The sequence below is a fragment of the Mesocricetus auratus genome, unplaced genomic scaffold (genome assembly GCF_017639785.1).
Source record: "Mesocricetus auratus isolate SY011 unplaced genomic scaffold, BCM_Maur_2.0 Super-Scaffold_100009, whole genome shotgun sequence".
Lineage (NCBI taxonomy): Eukaryota > Metazoa > Chordata > Mammalia > Rodentia > Cricetidae > Mesocricetus > Mesocricetus auratus.
Window position 1 is genome coordinate 17097989 of NW_024429193.1, and position 12317 is coordinate 17110305.

Genomic DNA, 12317 nt, shown 5'->3' on the forward strand with positions numbered 1-12317 from the left:
ATTTCACTGTGGTATTCTGAAATGGCAACAGCTGCGCTTGTATTAGTTTCCCCAGGCAGCTGGGAGGATTTACTATCTCACACTCCCAGTGTGACAGATGATTAAAACTCATGCTGAGTCAAAATCAAAGTATTATAAAAACTGTACTTTCCATGTTCCGTGAGGTGGTTCATCTCTCTCCTGACCTCCCGTGTTCCCTAAGGTAGTTCATCCCTCTCCTGGCTTCTAGAGGCTGCTGGCATTCCTTGAGTTAAGATTCCTGTTCTGTGTATCCAATCCTTCTCTGCCCTCCCTTTCCTGAGACACATGGGCGGTATTTAGGGTCTACCTAGAAAATCTAATAAAAATGTTTGTCACTACATCCTTAATCGGATCACACCAGTGACTTATATCTTAAAGATAAGGTTAAATTTACAGAATCCAGGATTATGATCTTTGAAGGCAGGTTGCTGTAACAGTTTGTTCATGATATTAGTTAAATTACTTAAATATCATTTGAGTTTTCTTTAAATCTTATCTATTACATTAAAATAACTAATGAAGATGTAATGATAGGAACACAAAGACCTCTGATCTCATTAATTCTTATGGATGTTATATGATATATTTTAAACGTTGAGTATATAGAATCTTGAGGTATAGCTTAGTGGTAAACCATGCCCCTAGCATGCGAAGAGCCAAGAACTTGATTAAAATAAAAAGGTAGTATGTTGGAGATACAACTAACGGAGTTTGTCATGAGTGTTTACAAACATTTTCCCTTAGAAATGTGAAATTTTCTAACTTAGACTCAAATAGAAGAGAGAATCATAGTTTTTGTACCATTAAGTGACATGTCACTTTTGCCCTTCACCATTGTGGATTCCTGACTGTAACTAAAATGAGCACGTGTTTCCCTGCTTTCCCACATGTAGCACAGGCAGAGATTCAGGAATATTTTCCTCATGGTCTCTATCAGGCCCATATTTGACTCTTGGACTTGTTACTGTGTAGTTGGAGATAATAGCAAGTTGTCACTTCTGGACTCCCATGTGAAGAGAAACTCGGGAAAAGGGGAGAAAGGTAAGGACGAGAAACATCGTGAAGTCTCCAACCTCCAGAAACGTTACATAAACAAGATTGGAATGAAAACTGTGTTACTTTTTTAATTTAGAAACCTGTAAAGCATCCAATCATAACATTCCATGCTGAGTGCTGCACACTTTAGAAAGACACCACAGTGTAGTGCTCCAGGTCCCCAAATCTACTTCAGTGCTGGCTTTGTGTCTAACTTGAACTTAAGACGTCAATTGGCTGGCTTGTATGTTTTTATATTGGACCCAGTAAAATGGAAAGAAAGGACAAAACAACTAGTGAAAAATAGAAGGGCAGAATGCCATGGAACCCGGGCACATAGCAAGTAGGATGCTCAGTTCTTTGTTTATAAATGCAAAATTATGGAGGTTTAACTTTTCATACATATATCTGGTTATGATGACATTACATACTTTCAATGGTTGGGGCCAACTAAATATAATGGAAATGTGATAAAAGCAAGAGTAGAAGTCTCAGAAGAGAAAAATGAACAAAAACAACTTAAAATGAGCAAATACCCTAAGCCTGTCTGTATGAGTTACTACAATATTTGGAATGCATTGAAACCACGAGATCTGAATAACGGGAACATCAAGCAATGTGCTATTTTATTACTTTTCAGGAGAATTTAAATGTTGTTACAGAAACATTTGGGAACTCAAATACCTTACAAAACAGGGTATGCTTCTTGGGTGATTAAAAATATGCCCCTGGCCCATTCCCCCTCTGGGATAGAATTGTATTTTCCATCAACAGAGCTAAAAAAAGTAATGATAAAAACTTCCAAAGACCTAAGACAACCCTTAAGAATACTCAGAGAATTTTAGTTTTCTATGAAACTTTGTTTTGTGTATTCCAGTGAAAAGCAGGATGAGAGCCCCAAGGCCATAAGCCGATGACCGCCATCAGTGCTCTAGGTAGGGATCTCAGCAATGGAGTGATTCTCAACAGAGTGCTCTCCTTCCTCATCATTGAGCCTAAGGCAAAACCAGTGTTTCAGCGTTGGAAGGAGACTCGTTACTTGTACCTTAGCATTCATCTAATGGCTTTCATTTAGCAATGACATGAAAACAAAATGAAATAGACACACACATTTGGGGATCAGTTGTCTTACTTTTTCATTTAAATTAGAAACAAGATTGCTTCACATGTCAATCATAGCTCCCTCTCCCTCCCCTCCTCCCCTGTCCCTTGTCCCCCCAAAAGGCGCCCCAGTCCCCACCCAATCCCAACTCCAATACCCAGGGAGGGTGAGATCCTCCATGGGGGATATCCAGAGTCTGTCATTTCATTCAGGGCAGGGCCTAGGCCTTCCCCCAAGAATCTTGGCTGAGAGAGCATCTCTCGTTGTGGGATGGGTACCCTAAGTCTATTTGTATGTCAGGGATAAATACTAATCTACTACCCAATGCCCCATAGATTGCCTAGGCCTCCTCACTGACACCCACATTCACGGGGTCTGGATCAATCCCATACTGGCCTCCCAGCTATCAGTCTGGGGTCCAAGAGCCTCCCCCTTGTTCAGGTCAGCTGTTTATGTGGGTTTCAGCAGCCCAGTCTTGACCCTTTTGATTATCAAACCTCCCTCTCTGTGACTGGATTACAGGAGTTCCATTCAGTGTTTAGCTGTGGTTATCTGCCTCTGCTTCCATTAGTCACTAGGTGAAGGTTCTGTTTCCCAGACTCTGGCAGTGGGATTATCGGCTGGCACTCTCCTGATCCATGACTAAAATCCATATATGAGTGAGAGCATACTATGTTTGTCGTTTTGTGACTGTGTTATCTCACTCAGGATGGTATCTTCTAGTGCCATCCATTTGCCTGCAAATTTCAAGATTCCATTGTTTTTTTCTGCTGAGTAATACTCTTGTGTAAATGTACCACATTTTCTCTATCCACTTTTCAGTTGAGGGGCATCTAGGTTGCTTCCAGGTTCTGGCCATTACAAATAATGCTGATATGAATATAGTGGAACAGATGTCCTTGTTGTATGAATGCGCACCTTTTGGTTATATGCCTAAGAGTGGAATTGCTGGGTCTTCTGGTAAACTGATTCCCATTTTTCGGTGGAATCTCCATACTGATTTCCAAAGTAGCTGTACGAGTTGGCACTCCTACCAGCAATGGAAGAGTGTTCTCCTGTATCCACATCCTCTCCAGCATAAACTGTCATTGGTGTTTTTGATTTTAGCCCTTCTGACAGGAGTAAGATGGTATCTCAAAGTTGTTTTGATTTGCATTTCCCTGATGGCTAGGGAAGTTGAGCACTTTCTTAAGTGTCTCTCAGCCATTTTATACTCCTATTGAGAATTCTCCATTTATTTCTGTACCCTACTTTTTAATTGGATCCTTTGGTGTTTTTGGAGACTTGCTTCTTGAGTTCTTTGTAAATTTTGGAGATCAGCCCTCTGTCAGATGTGGGGATAGTAAATATCTTTTCCCATTCTGTGGGTTCCCTTTTTGTCTTGTTTACTGTGTCCTTTGCCCTACAGAAGCTCCTCAGTTTCAGGAGGTCCCATTTATTAATTGTCAATCTTAAGGTCTGTGCTAGTGGAGTTCTGTTCAGGAAGCGGTCTCCTGTACCAATTCTTTCAAGCGTGCCTCCTACTTTCTCTTCTAAGAGGTTCAATGTAGCTGGATTTAAGTTGAGGTCTTTGATCCATTTGAACTTAAGTTTTGTGCATGGCAATAGACATGGATCTATCTGTAATCTCTTCTACATGCCAGCCTCCAGTTATGGCAGCATCATTTGTTGAAGACACTTTCTTTTTTTCATTGTATAATTTTAGCTTCATTGTCAAAGAACAGGTGTTCATACGTGTATGTGTTAATATCAGGGTATTCAGTTCGTTTCCATTAGTTTACCTGTCTATTTTTGTGCCAATAACAAGCTTTTTTTTTTTTAGTACTATAGCTCTGTAATAGAGTTTGAAGTCAGGCATGTTGATACCTCTGGATGTTCCTTATTGTACAGGGTTGTTTTGACTATCCTGGGTCTTTTGTTTTTCCATATAAAGTTGAGAATTGTTCTTTCAAGATCTGTGAAGAATTGTGCTGGGATTTTTATGGGGATTGCTCTGAATTTGTAGATAGCTTTTGGCAAGATTGCCAATTTTCTCTGTTGATCCTACCTATCCAAGATCATGGGATCTTTCCATTTTCTGGTGTCTAATTTCTTTCTTTAAAGACTCAAAGTTCTTGTGATACAGGTCTTTCATTTGTTTGGTTAGCATTACCCCATAGTATTTTATGTTGTTTGTGGCAATTGTAATGGGTGATGTTTCTCTGATTTCTTTCTCAGCCCTTTTGTTGCCTGTATATAGTAGGGCTACTGATTTTCTTGAGTTGATCTTGAATCCTGCCACTTTGCTGAATGTATTTATCAGCTGTAGGAGTTCCCTGGTAGAGTTTTTTGGTTCCCTTATGTAAACTATTATATCATCTGCAAATAGTGAACATTTGACCTCTTCCTTTTCAATTTGTATTCCGTTGATCTCCTTTTGTTGTCAAATTGCTCTAGCTAGAACTTCAAATACAGTATTGAAAACGTATGGAGAGAGGTGACAGCCTTTTCTTGTTCCTGATTTTAGAGGAATCGTGTTGAGTTTTTGTCCATTTAGTTTGATGGTGGCTGCTGGTTTGCTGTATATAGCTTTTATTATGTTTAGGTATGTTCCTGTTATTCTGGATCTCTCCAAGACCTTTATCATGAAGGGGTGTTGGATTTTGTCAAAGGCTTTTTCTGCATCTAGTGAAATGATTATGTCTTTTTTGCTTCTCAGCTTGTTTATATGGTGGATTACATTGATGGATTTTTGTATGTTGAACCATCCCTGCATCCCTGGGATGAAATCTACTTGATCATGGTAGATAATTGTTTTGATGTGTTCGTGGATCCGATTTGCCAGTATTTTCTTGAGTATTTTTGCATCAATGTTCATGAGGGATGCATTGGTCTGATGTTCTCTTTCTTAGTTGTGTCTTTGTGTGGCTTGGTTATCAAGGTTATTGAAGCCTTATAAAAAGAGTTTGGCAAAGACCTTTATATTTCTATTGCGTGGAAAACTTTGAGGAGAACCGGTATAAGCTGTTCTATGAATTTGTGGTATAATTCTGTACTGAGACCATCTGGACCTGGCTGTTTTTGGTTGGGAGACTTTTGATGACTACTTCTATTTATTTAGGAGTTATGGGTCTATTTAAATTGCTTATCTGTTTTTTATTTAATTTTGGCAAGTGGTATCTATCCAGAAAATTGTCCATTTCCTTTAAATTTTTGAATTATGTGGAGTACAGGTTTTCTTCTTTTGGTTTTTCGAGACAGGGTTTCTCTGTATTGTTTTGGAGGCTGTCCTGGAACTCATTCTGTAGATCAGATTGGCCTTGAACTCACAGAGATCTGCCTGCCTCTGCCTCCCTTGTGCTGGGATTAAAGGTGTGTACCACCAACGCCCGGCTTGTAGTACAGGTTTTCAAAGTATGCCCTGATGATTCTCTGGATTTACTCAGAGTCTGTTGTTATGTCCCCTTTTCCTTTCTGATTTTGTTAATTTGCATGTTCACACTCTGTCATTTGGTAAGTTTGGATAAAAGTTTGTCTATCTTGTTGATTTTTCTCAAAGAACCAACTCATTACATTGATTATTTGTATTGTTTTCCTAGTTTCTACTTTATTGATTTCAGACCTCAATTTGATTATTTCCTGCCATTTACTCCTCGGGGTGAGTTTGCTTCTTTGTGTTCTAGAGCTTTCAGTTGTGCTGTTAATTCTCTAGTGTGACTATTTTCCAGTTTCTTCATGTGGACACTTAGTGCTATGAACTTTCCTCTTAGCACTGCTTTCAAAGTGTCCCGTAAGTTTGGGTATGTTGTGTCTTCATTCTCATTGAATTCTAGGAAGTGTTTAATTTCTTTTTTTATTTCGTTTGACCCAGGAAAGGTGCAGTTGTGCATTATTCTATTTCCATGAATTTGTAGGGTTTCTGCCATCTGTGTTGTTGAGATTCTTCTATTGAGAGTTTTCTGTTTAGATCTGTAGCCCGTTTTTTTATTGGATTATTTGGACCTTTGATGTCTAGCTTCTTGAGTTCTTCGTATATTTTGGAGATCAGTCTTCTGTCAGATGTGGGGTTGGTAAAGATCTTTTCCAATTCTGTAGGCTACTGTTTTGTCTTGTGGACTGTGCCCTTGGCTATAATTATAAAATGGAAAAAAGAAAGTATCTTCAACAAATGGTGCTGGCATAACTGGATGTCAACATGTAGAAGAATGCAAATGAATTGATATCTATCACCATGTAGAAAATGCAAGTCCAAATGGATCAAAGATCTCAACATAAATCCAGCCACACTGAATCTCATAGAGGAGAAGGCATAGGCACAGGAGCCACTTCCTAAATAGAACACCAGTAGCACAGACACCAAAAGCAACAATGAATAAATGGTACCTCCTGAAACTGTGAAGCTTCTGTAAAACAAAAAGGGAGTTGTTTTTAAAGATCATTTATATTATGAATTCTACTTTAAAATCTTTTTAAAACTGGCTCATTAGTCTGGACATAGTGCCTCATGTTTACAGGTCTTTATGTTTGGATCTTTGAAGGCATGAAGCTACCACGTGGTTGTTTTTCTTACTATGAATGCATATACTAGCAGCATGTAGAGAAAGACTTGAAGCCTGAGAACACATTCATCAAGACTGAGAGATGCCCTTTTATTCTTGACCAACTATTCAATTCCATGAAAATTATAATCAGCTGGCTACAAAAGTTGTCCATAATACCACAAATAGAAACTAAAACAGCATTTATCCTATCTATTAAGTATATCTTATCTATAGTTGGGTCCAGACTATGTAAGAAAAGAAGCATTTTCCTCTTAGAAAACATTTTGAAAGTTTCTGGAAAAGTAGACCTAGGATGTCCATGACTTTGTCTTGTTTTGTCATGGGGGATCTTTCCTGCTTGTACTGAAGCGTGCTTGGACAGGGGTGTTCAACTTTCCCTTCCTTTATATGTGTTATATGTAAAATAGAACATAGTAGCCCTGGAGTATATAAAAATCCATGTATAAATGTTTGAGCTTTGTCTTTTTTCCTCCTTTGACAGTAGAATGTTGGAGGGCTTTACAGATTGTGTGTGTTTTCAGGAGGCAGTTGATATTGAGAAATGAAAAACCCTTGTACATTTTTGTCACATAGTGACATCAGATATATTACTTACTGATATTATATGGTGATTCATGTCATATAGTGCTATTTTTAAAGAATTTTCGTTTGAAACATTAATGAATTTAAAATATGGTCAATTCTATTTGCGGAAAAGCAGACACATTTAATCATCAAGTCACAATCATCACCTTTGTTGTAACTTGTATATATCTCTTTGGATACATTTGAGTTACTTGAGTTAGTATTTAATATCAGGGGAAGGAATGAACTTTGTTAATTGTGATAATCATATTTGCAGATATCTTTTGTAAATTGATGTATTTCAGTGGTGGAATGGTTAAAGAGTAACTTGAGGCTGTTTGGTATTTTTTTTTCTTTTTAGAATATCAGTCAGCAGACTACTGAATCTACTTTCTGTAGTTTCAAAGTATGATTGAGGCTCCCCGAAGGCAGGTTATTGATCTTTTTATATCAAGAATGTGTAGAATAATAAACTCCTGGCACACAGTAGAGTTCAGACGTGTTGAAAGGATAAATAAATAAAAGGATATAGGATCAAGCCTTTAGTAGTATGCTTTCTCATAGCCTGTTAGTAATCCTATAGCATTACTGGGTTATATTGTTTGCAAAATCAGATAACATATTAGAAATTAGGAGAGGCTGCTGTATTATTCTGTTCCTACCTACTACCTAGAATGCCACTGGGACATAGTACTGTGGATTAATTTGCTGGCTCCCTGGATTTTAAATTTTGGAGCTCCATTTGCCCCATCACCCCCTTCCTTTGCAATATCTCAGTTGTCATTGGATTCCTAGCTAAATTTAGGAACCATTTGCATGCAGTGGAGTGGGTTGTATACACCTGTCTCTATGTTGTCTGGGCCTTAACTTTTTATTTGTTTTTGCTATTTTTTAATCACTACATTTCATAATCTTGCAAACTGTCTTGAAAGTCTTTATGAAAATATTAGGAGGGCAAATCATTTTCTCCAAATGTGTTTGTTTTATACAACTCTTAACTGAATTCTGTTAAAACTATTGGGTTTATGGGTCACCATAAGTGATTTTGTGTGTGTGTGTGTGTGTGTGTGCGTGTATTTTAAGAAAAATAGACAACTTGGCAGAAACATTATCTTCTATGAAAAAGTCCTACTAATGTGTTAGAAACCTTAATATATAGTAACCTGTCATTTATATCTCATGGAAATATAGACTGCACATAAAGGAAATGCAGAGGTTGTAGATGTATATTCTGTCTACTAATCCTTTATATTTGTGAATCCCCTATGTCTTGCGAAATCATCAGGTATCATGTATCATAACAATCTGACAGTGTTGATTTGCATGAAAATGGCTGCAGATCATGGGAACTTCCAGAATATGTAGCCACATAGCTCATGACAATGCGGTTTCATAGCAGTTGTGCCTATGCTGAAGATTTGATTCATCCCTTTATGCCAGCACCTTGTCCCTTCAGTTGAATGTAATTCCTTAAGTAGAGAAGAGTATATATTAAATAATAGCAGTGATTTAGAAAAATAAAACTGGTTCCGTTTCTGTCTTTGCTTAAGTTGCTATTCTAATTCACTGCGTTGTTCCTGTAGCGAGTTTCTAGGGAAAAACATCAGTCTATAAAAATGGGGTGTTATAAAATTTACTTTAGCTTATTTCAAAATGCAACACATTGCAAGACCTTTCCTCTGGCAGTGAATTCAGAGATGGTGATTGATGTTTTAAAGTACTTAGATTTTGAAAACGTAAGCATGTAAAATGTTGGTTTTGAAATGACATTTTAGCATTGATTGTTTTATTCCTTTACATAGAAAATGTCAAGAAAATGGTACTTCTATTACATTCTTTTACATGATCCATCCCCCCCAATTCTATAGGATGCATAGGAAATGGCTCAGTGGTAAGACAGCTGCAAGCAGAAGAACCTGAGTTTGAATCCCTGGGATCACTCTAAAAACTGGGCATGGCATTAGATGTCTACAAACTGAGTGTTGGAAGGTAGAGACAGGAGGATCCTGGAAGCTTGCTAGACAGGCACCGCAGGCAATACAGATGTTAAGCTTCTGGGTGAGTAAGGTACCCTGCTTCACAGCAGTAAGATGGACAAAGATGGAGGCAGCCACCCACTATCCTGATCTAGCCTCCATGTAGCATACATACATACTCATATGCACACATCACAGAGAGAGAGCAATGGGGAGGAAGAGGGCGGGAGAGGGAGAGAGAACATAAATAATTTTATGGGTCATCTCTAAAAGAGAAATAACAGCAGTATTTTGCATGACAAATTCTACTCTAAGTTTAAAATAGTTTATTTTGAATAGCTCTCAGGTTTAAAAGCCTTGGAATTTTTAGTTCATATTTTGGCAGGCATCATATGAATTAATTTGATTAAATTATTTTAGGTCAGATTTCTTCATTTGAGTCATGTGATGTTTGTGAATCACTTTACATATATTGTTCAAAGATGGTGTCATTGTCTTTAGTCTAAGGTGAGCGTATCTGTCACTATGAATTCCTTATCTGAGATAGCACAGGATAAAATAAATGACCTTTTTCTTTCTTTATTTATTAAATAGCAAAGGATCCTTACTTTTTCACTGTGCTTCTTTGGATGGAGAGCAACTTGCTAATATTTAATTGTATTTAAAATCTGTAGACTTTCACTGACTGCTGCTTCTGCAGTAAAGACAAATGGCTCCCAATGTAGAGTAGGTTATGATAGTTTTGAAAGTAGTTTTATGCTTGTAGTCTAAATTTCGTGGAAAACTGTCCATGTTATTTCACTCCTGGTTAGCAAACACTTGCCTCTATTGTCTATTGACTTGGGTTTTATGAAACCACTCTCCGTTGACTGGTTAAATCCTATATCTGTATCGTCTTTCCTTGAGTTTCCCCTGTGTTCATATCTTATCCTACAGGTAGCCACTGTGGTAGAGTTGGGAACTCCACAGTCTTTTACCCTCCTGTGTACTGCTGAAGGCTTTTTTAAAAATTTAAACTAGAAACAATGTTGCTTCACATGTCAATCACAGCTCCCTCTCCCTCCCCTCCTCCTTCGCCCTTCCAGCAACCCCTTCATCCCCCTACCCAATCCCCACTCAGATACCCAGGAAGCATGAGGCCCTCCATGGGGGATCTCCAGAGTCTGTCATTTCATTCAGGGCAGGGCCTAGGCCCTCCCCCAAGAGTCCAGGCTGAGAGAGCATCCCTCATTGTGGGATGGGCACCCAAAGTCCATTTGTATGTCAGGGATAAATACTGATCTACTACCCAAGGCTCCATAAGTTGCCCAGGCCTCTTCACTGACACCTAAATTCAGGGGATCTGGATCAATCCCATGCTGGTCTGCCAGCCATCAGTCCAAGATACTGTCCTTCTGGGCATCCATACCTTACTGCTCACTGAGTTATCACCAGTAGGTTGAACACACCAGTCCTATTCCTCATATTGATATATTCTTTGTGTTTTGATAAATCAGCCACTTCATGGCAAAGTGTGGTTGACTTAAGAGCTCATATGCCTTGTCAAAGTTTTACAATACTCTTGAACAAATTAAAATGAAAGTCTTTGTCTTTTTTGGTATTCATTAAATCAAATAGGCCATTCCAAATGCTGATACATTTTGGACCAGACATTTGTCTGTCTTATGCGGTGAAAACTTGCATAAATAGGCAACAGACACATGGCAAAAGTATTTCATGACCACATACCTTATAATTTTAAAAAAGAAAGATGCCTCCTTTCATCTCACATCTCTCTGGACTGATAACTGCTATGAAGTCATATAACCTTCCTTGTCTCCTCACTTACAAAAGATCATTTGTATTGTCTGCTGTAACCTGGTCAGTTTGTGGGTTTTACAAAGCAGCTCTTAGATTTTTCATCTCTGCCAGGCTTCTTCTTTTCATCTCCAAGTAGATAGATAGCTCAGACTGTTTCATAGCTGTCACATTTGAGAACTTCTGGGAGCAGGGTTTATACTTCAGTTGCTCATTGCTGACTCTGGGGTGTGTAGTCTGTCATCCAGGAAGACTTTCCTGAATGCACATGCCTGTGGTTCTGTCTACATGGATTACTTGAAAGCTGAGTTGGCTTGGAAAGTTCAGCATCTTTCTTCATATACCTTTATAAAATGGGCACTAACTATACTTCTTTAATATACCATAATCCAACAGATGTCATTGGCAATACATGCATTCTAAATGATAGGAAAGCCTTTTTAGTGGTTTCTGACTCTAAATGACATTGCACAGGGTGGTGAAAGGGAATTATACTATGTCAACAGAAAATTTATTTGTCAGTCATTCTCTTACTCAGGAGAGTGCCAGTTATGTGTTAGGAGCCACTTCCAAGGGGATTCCGGTGCATATGCTTTTACTCCCTTCTCCCTCTATCTCCGTCCCACTCCTTCCTCTCTTCTTTCTCTCCCATACCTTCTTTTCCTATCTCAACTATTAAGATGTAAGTTAGATAGTGACATCTGTCCCAGTGACATCGTAGTACAACATCTACATCAAATTAGAGGTTGTTTCTACATACTCTGAATCCCTAGCTTTTTGTTGTCATCTGTATGTATATTTACTTGTGTTGGCTTATGCCCTTGGCTCTCATTAATCTTATGAACTCATTTCGAGAAGAGCTACTGACTTACCTCCTAGTCTGGGTCATTGTTATCCTCATCACCTGTGCATTGGAACCTTTCTAATTATACATAATGGGAAAGTGTGTCTGAGTCATCACAAGGTAAAAGGTAAAGAGGTTTGTGGAAGTGTCCTCTTGGAATAAGTCACAGAAATCCCAGTTGCTCTTTAACAATAAACAAGATGCTTTCATAAGAATTACATTTTCTCAACTGAAGTAGTTTGTTCAGATCCATTAGAATGACGTTACCATTTCCTACCGCGTGTATGGTATTTTACACATTGCATTTGAAGTCCCTTACCAAGCCCATTGGTGAACATTGTCGTATTTTCTCTGCTTTTGTTCAAACAGCTAGGACTTTCTTCTCTTCTAGATAGCTGACATCCAGCCCCTCCCTCATTTGTGTATTCCCTTTCGCT

General features: G+C 38.4%; 1 protein-coding gene across 3 annotated transcripts in view; it reads left to right on the plus strand.

Annotated features, from left to right (window-relative positions):
- Bmpr1b (bone morphogenetic protein receptor type 1B) overlaps positions 1-12317 on the plus strand; it is a 311257-nt gene that overhangs the window by 114378 nt on the left and 184562 nt on the right. The gene's annotated exons all lie outside the window — the stretch shown is intronic.